This window comes from Ipomoea nil, unplaced genomic scaffold, assembly GCF_001879475.1.
Source record: "Ipomoea nil cultivar Tokyo-kokei standard unplaced genomic scaffold, Asagao_1.1 scaffold3105, whole genome shotgun sequence".
Taxonomy (NCBI): Eukaryota; Viridiplantae; Streptophyta; class Magnoliopsida; order Solanales; family Convolvulaceae; genus Ipomoea; species Ipomoea nil.
In genome coordinates, this window is record NW_017619533.1 from 236,203 (window position 1) to 244,496 (window position 8,294).

The window sequence follows — 8,294 nt, forward strand, 5'->3', positions numbered from 1 at the left end:
AAACTGCACAGCGGAAAAGGTAGTATGTAAAGAGTTATGCCCAATTAATGAATTAAATACGCATGTAAGATGAATAAAGTGACAGAGGGATCTTGAATATATAAAGAAGATGGTTCACTCAATATATAATAACAATATTCAAGATTGTAAATAAATATCGTATCACGTCGACCGTGTAATGAATGTTACATGCAACACGTCAAACTTGCTTAGAATAATTCAATATTTAAGCTCGAGAAGTTTGAGTCACATGCATACGTGAAGACACACTAAACCCGAACGATTAAGATTGATTGTGAATAGTAAACGGGTTAGTCGGATAAGATAGATAGGTAGAGCAAATTATGTAAGTGCGGTATGTAAATGAGAGAGGCAATTTATAGTGGTTCGGAAGTGACGTAATCTTCCTAGTCCACTTTTCTCCTTTCGCGTCTAGGAGAAATTCACTATTTTTCCACACACAGTTACAATAGTGAATAAGCGCTACACAAGCACTTCTTCCGGATGTCTTGCACACAGCTACACCCAATTCCGAGTGTCTCGCACACAGCTACACTCAACTCCGAGTATCTCGCACACAGCTATACTCAACGCCAACTAAGTGTCTTGCACATAGCTACACTTAGCAACTACGAGTGTTTTGCACACAGCTACACTCACTAGAGTATTTTGCACACAGCTATACTCTTTTTACAATTACAAATACAAAGGTAATTGTATCTCTCTCCAACTAGATTTGAGACTATTCAGACTAAGTCTCTAAGAATATTTGAGCACTTGCACTTTTTGAATTTTCGTGTGTATTGCTCTTCTATCTTGTGTCTATCTTGTACACCTCTGCTCCATACACACTTCTTTGTCTTCAAGTCTTCATGGCTTTTTATAGGCAATCAAATATATCCGTTGGAGTGGGATAATTTGATATTTGAAATTTGAATCTTCATAGCCTGATATTGTTGACAATAGTAAGTCTTCAATTTTGATTTGATTGTCAACTTGCCTGACAAAATAATATCTTATCTCCAATTGATTTGTTCAAAATATTATTTTGTTGTCATATTGAATATCTAACGTATCTTTGAAATAAATTCATCTGATAGAATTTATTTCTAGGATAAGTTTTTATATTCATGTCTTCATAAATATTTTTCCGTTCTGATCAAATGTCTTTCAGGCAATTTTGGATTCTTGTGGCATGTGGGTAGACTTGGAATAAATTCCTTCGAATTGATTCAATTTCTACTCATCTTGCTTCTTTGTCACATTGTGCTCCTTTGACTTTGAACATCGTGCTCCTTTGACTTGAACATTGTGCTTTTCTGATTTGGTCACATTGTGCTCTTTTGGACACATCGTGCTTGTTCACATTGTGCTCCTTTTGAACATTGTGCTCGTCAACACACATCGTGCTCCTTAGCACACATTGTGCTTGTCAGCATACATCGTGCTCTTTTGATAGCATTGTGCTCCTTGGTGAACATCGTGCTCTTTTGCACATTGTGCTTGTCCGAAAATTTGACTTGTAAAAGTAAGTCCTTAGGGGGGAATTGATCTCAAGTGTGATCATTTTGAGTAAGGACTTCTACCATTTCACCGTTAGGCTCATCCAATCATTCTTTGCAACATCATTTCTTTATGCTTCTTTCTCGGATGAATACTCGTAGGACCAAAATTAATTTCTCAAATTAATTTTGTTCTTCCTATGGTAGATTCCTTTTGATTCGCTATTCTGATTTATGATGCTTGTACTCAAAGACCTAAAAACAAAGGGGATCTAAAGTACATTTGGCTTCATCAAAACTTACAAAAATATTCCTATCACATAGCACCCTGTTTCCTTTGTTTTATATATTTCCTCTTTCAGTCTTCCGCTGTGTTTGGCATTTTGGTTTAAGATATCTGCATGTTTAAGGCTTTAAATAACATGGTTTTAGGGGGTGTTACACACACGCCCTACGCTGCCGGAACCGAGTCGCGCCGCCGCCCTTATCGCCAGAAGCCCACCGGAACCTTCGCCGGAAACGCCAAAACCGCACCACCACTGCTTCTTGGAAAATCTTACAATGCCAAAAAAGCTCGTTGGTACCCGAGTCCCGGAATGGAACGACGCCGACTACACGGTGATCGGAGGTAAAGCACTCGAACCCGACCATTTCTCTCCGGAGTTGGTCGATATGCTTAGATTCCAAGGCCTTATGGATACCTATCTCGCAATTAAAGGAGATAGTGCTCTCCGAGGGCCGCTTGGCTAACCTCCTGAAACTGACCACTACAGGCGTGTCGGATTATGACCGGAAGGCATGGGTCAGTACCCAAAACACGGGGTACAAGGATTACCTCGGGTATTTGCAAGGAAAAGAGGATGGTTTCACTTCGGCCACCAGGCCAAACAGGAAGTGGCTAACCGCCGAACAGAAGTTGCTAGTCATGATTGTGTGTGACAGCTTGTTGCCCACTAACAAAAAGAACAAGGACGTGGGGAGCTTAGAATGCACCTTTGCCTATTTCCTTAAGCATAAGGTCAAGTTCAATTTGTCCGCCCTTATGTTGAAGCACATGGAATTCTGTAAATCTAGCAACCGGCTCAGCTTACCCTAAGGGATGATCCTAAGTTGGATCATGGAAAGAAAACGGGTGGACCTAAGCCACACGGAAGCCAAGCCCGTCAGTGGGATGGTTTTCAATGCCCAGAACCTCCGCCGTAATGACATCTACCATGTCGGAGACGGATAGTACATCACCCTCGAGGAGGTTTGCCTGAAACCCACAGAGGAACGACGAATGTTGGTTGACCAGTTGGAAATCTTTAACAAGAAACTGAGACGGGCAATGCAAGAATGTGGGGAACAAGAGGAGCAGGAAAAGGACAGCGAACCTAACCCGCCTGCACCCGCACTAGAAAGAGGGAACATGGAGGGCCGAGATGAGAGGTCCGTCAATGATCGCATCCTCGCGAAACTCACCAAGCAGAACCGGATTACGGATGACGGGTTCGCATCCCTAATTCTCGCAACAAACTCATTAAACCGGAGAGTGGCGGCAATCGAGGCCATGTTGGGCACACGCGGGGCGTCTAGCTCGAGAGCAGGAAACCAAGGTAGACCCAAACTTTCCAAACACAACTTGCCGTCAACCTAACCAAACTCTGATCTACCCCCAGCAAACGACATGTGGAGCCGCATTTCCTAAACCAGGAGGCCAAATGCGTGACGTCTAGGGGCGATAGAACGGATCCACGCACAGGCTTCAGGGACGAAGCCTCTTTTAAGGGGGGAGGGTGTAAGCCACGTGTTAAGGCCTCTAACCAAGACTAATTATTTAATTGCTTGCCATTAAAAGAGGTTTAAATTCCTTTAATTAATTAAGAGGGGGTCCACCATGGATCATGGACCCTTATCTCTAAACCAAAACCTTAGTCCTCTAAGGAATAGAATAAGTGAATCCTTACCTTTTAGACCTTAGTTAGGACTCTTAAATATATATATATATATATATATATATATATATATATATATATATATATATATATATATATATATATATATATATATATATATATATATATATATATATATATATATATATATATATATATATATATATATATATATATATATAAGGACCTAGGAGGCACCTAGAAATCCCACCACAATAGATTCCACCACACAAGAATTCCCAAGAATTTCCCTATCTCCAAACGTAGGAGAAATCACGAAGAGGAGATCTTAGGGGAAAGAACCTTAGTAGCCATGGATTCTAATTAAGGCTAAGAGGTAACCCATGTCTCAACAAAACCTATTTTCCTTGCTATAATCTTCTTCATTGGCTCCTTTGATATATGATTTTGTGCTCGAGTCTTGATAAGGCTTTGCCTGAGATTGATATGGTGTTTATGAGATAATCTTGATGTTTATGTGCTAATCTTGATGCTTATGTGATAATCTTGATGTACATTTGGCTAGATTAGTTCTTTTATCGGTCTGCGTGCCTTGATGGTGTACTAGACATTGATTCGAGGATTTCTGTTGTTTGGATAGTTTAGCCTGTGCATCTAAGTTCTCCAGCTCATATGTGGCATAGCACCCCAACAATTATGCTTAGTTATGCTCTGTTTGGGATTCAATAATAGACTTGCCTTTATTTCATAAGCATTAAAAGTTTTAAAATTTAGGGGTGTTACATAATTTGCTTTAATAGTTCAAGAAAGAGCTACAGGTGTTGGTTGTTGGTCATGAATTTCAAGCACTAGCAATGGATGTCGTACTAGAGGTGGCGGATTAATTGTTAGTATTGTTCTAGTTGCTGGACATCACAAGACTCTCTAGCTCATCACACCGATGATCTTGAAAATGCACCATTTTGAACCGTGTCAAGGTTTAGAAAGTCGCTGCAGCAAAAAATATAATAGTGATGATAATGTCATCGTTGTTGTTATTGTCTTTATTATTGTTATTATTATTAGGAATAAGGTTCAAACTGGCCACTGAACATAACCTGAAAATGCAATTAGGCCACTGAATGAATAAAAAAATGCAATTAGGCCACTGAACACTCTAAATGCATGTAATTTCACCTGATAGCAGGTTACCATCAATTTTAGCAGGTTACCTGCTTAAGTGGCAGCTGAGTTGGCATTTTAAAAAATTTTTAATAAATCAATTTTAGCTCATTTGGAGATAAATACAAATATTGTAACACCCCGAAAATTTGAAACTTTTAAAACTTATATAATAAAGGTAATTTCTCATTAAAATCCCAAACAGAGCATTACTAAACATAAGTGTGCTGGGTGCTATGCCACACCTGAGCTGGAGAACTCAGATGCACAGGCTAAACTAACTAAATATCCTCAATACAACGTCATGGCACGTAGGCCGAAAGGAGAAACTATCTATCTAATCCAAGTTCTTCTAGCACGCTCCGGAAGCTAATCGTCTGTGCCTGAAAGCAAAATATATCTGTTCAGCGAATGATGCTGGTAGCCCAATCCAACGCATTGAAATACATTATAGGTATATATATATATATATATATATATATATATATATATATATATATATATATATATATATATATATATATATATATATATATATATATATATATATATATATATATATATATACGAAAACCATTTTGAAGCAGGAAGATATATACATAGGAGACTCCAGCTTTAAAACTAGGAATAGACTCGACAGGTAGGGATAAGCACATTAATCAATGATAATCAGTTATATAAAGACAATATCATAAAGAACATATATCTAAGGTCACAGTTTACTTCCAAGTGATGCACATCATCATTCAATCATCATTTATTCGGCATTCAAATCATCATCATTCAAATCACATAAGCACACTTTGGTGGCGCCACGGGACCAATCACATGCCCCGAACATGCGGGTTAGTGCGTATAGCACTAACATGGCCCCGCAGCACCCTACCTCATACCGCAGCATGAAGGGGTTGATCGCAACCAACCGTACAGACCGCCAATAGCTTGACGGCGGATCACAGACCTACACACCGCTGACGCGCTAAGTCGGTGGACTGTGATCCTCTTACGGGGACTGCAACCCTACACACCGCTGATGAGCACAGTCGGTGGATCATAGTGAATCAAGCCCGACACATCGCTGAGAACCTTAGTCGGTGGGCGAAAGCCCTACACACCGCTGAGGATCTTAGTCGGTGGGCGATGATCCTCGGAGACTACGACCCTACACACCGCTGGCCCTCAGTCGGTGGGTCGCAGCCGACCATAGCCCTACACACCGCCGATCGCTCGGTCGGTGGGCTATGGCCTTCCACAGGCTGGTGGCCCAACACACCACTGTCGCGTCCAGTCGGTGGACCATCCGCACACGATGCCCATGGGCTGTAGCCCAAGAAGTGAATCATTGACCGCAGCCAGAAGAATGAACCGCAGCTCATGTACAACCAAACAGTGGACCGAAGCCCTATATAATATTTATATACCTGACCGATCTCAACCGGCCTGGTTAACAATTAGGATGGTTCTCAACCCATCCAACTACCTGTATAGCCAATTTGATCGCAACCAAATTGGGGAATCATGCATCACATAACACATAATAGCACATAATAGCACATTGGGAAGGGGGAGACACATAAATAAGCTTACGTGTGACCATTCACATACTAAGAATAGTCCTAAGCGGTTCATACGACTTCCACCTAGGCCAACGGGTTACCGATTCAACTAGCATGCAAATCCTAGACTCTTTTATCCTACGAACGGTACCCGAAACATCAAACTAGACTCAAGCATGACAAACAGGGTCCGTTGGGACACCACGGGGGATAGGGAACATCAAACGGGGAAGCCGAAGACCCGGGGTGGGTGACAGACCAGCGGGTAGCCAGTGGGTGGAGAGCCACCCGCTGGCTGCCCGCCGGAGATCATCGTCCAGGCAGCGGGTTGCCGGCGGGCGAACTCCTGCCTGGCGGCTGCCCGCTGCCTGGCGGTGATTTACGGGCAGCGGGTAGGTGGCGGGTACCCCTACCCCCCACTGACTCTTTTTTCAAATACTCGTCCCGGGACCCTTCGTGGAACCCGAAACCATGCTTAGACACTTTTAAACACAATTAACGACACCACATAGGCAATTAATGGATCAAAAGCAAGAATCATATTGAATACATCCTATCGCAACTTCTAGACACGAACAACACCCGAACATGCAAGTTCCCACCCAAATATAAATCAAGAACATCACAATACCAATTCCCAATCCATCTTAGGGCTCTAATCCCACCCAAATCATCAAAACCATATTTTATTTTCATTATCAAGAACCATCAAGACTTATCAAGAATCATCACATAAATATCAAGAACCTCTTTTTAACATCAAGATCATCAAGATCACTTATGAAATCATAACATCAATCAATCAAGATTATATCTCAAATATCACAAAGAAATTCATCAAGACACAAGTATACAGAGGGAGCCAAAGAAGGGGATTATAGCAAAGAAAATAGGTTTTGTTGAGACATGGGCTACCTCTTAGCCTTAATTAATCCTCCCTTGGCTATTAAGGTTCTTCCCTAAGATTTCCATCCGTTTGATCTCCCTAGGCTTGGTGGTGGGGAGTCCCTTGGGAATTCTTTTGTGGTGATATCTATTGTGGTGTGACTTCTAGGTGCCTCCTATGTCCTTTTATATATATATATATATATATATATATATATATATATATATATATATATATATATATATATATATATATATATATATATATATATATATATATATAGGAGGCCTAATTAGGGTCTGAATGGTATGGGTTTACTAATTCTATTCCTTATAGGACTAAGGGCTTGGTTTAGGGATAAGGGTCCATGGCCCATGGTGGACCATATTAATTAATTAAAGGGAGTCATAATCAAATTAAATCCTTTTTAATTATTATTAACGGGATTAATTAAATAATTAATTCAGGATTAAAGTCCGTAACACGGGGTATTACACTCTCCCCCCCTTACAGGAAGTTTCGTCCCCGAAGCTTACAAATCATTTTGGGGTAAAGAGCCCGAATTAGTATAGTAGTTCATAAGGAAAGTATTATATGTGAAATATATACACATACACACATAAATTCACTGGGTTGAGCCGAACCATTGTGCTAACAAAATGCACCAAATAACGAGGTCACGAATATGCAACACACAATATGTAAGTTTTACGGGTGACTAATACGTAACATAGAAGTTTTACACATGGCATGTTCTTTATTTAATTATTTTATAATGATTTAACATATAGGATCACAAGTTGTACCGATCATGTAATTATTTATGTACCTAAATGAGAGGCAAATACCACGCGGATGCAGATTCGGATAGCCACGTAATTATTATAAAGTATATATGCACATATATCAACACAGGCAAACCACATTTACGAATGGATGCAGACGCTTAATTATGTAATGTAGCATGTTGTGAGCCTAGATGCCATATAAGTAGGATCTATGTCTAACCTTTGTGCTTAGCCGATTATACCAAATATTCACAGTTACGGAATAACAAGCCTAACATGTATGATAATTAACTATTTATGTTACATGCGAAACCTGTAAGTTGGCATGCCTATATGTGTTCAATCGCAATTATGCTAAATATGCAATTTCTTAAGTCTATAGGCATAGAGTGTGAAGGCATGTGGACCTATTTCAAGCCTTAAATAATAACTAGTCCTATGGAATCATAAAGCACACATATGTATTATTCCACATGTTAGTCTGGTGCATGATTAACAATTAAATT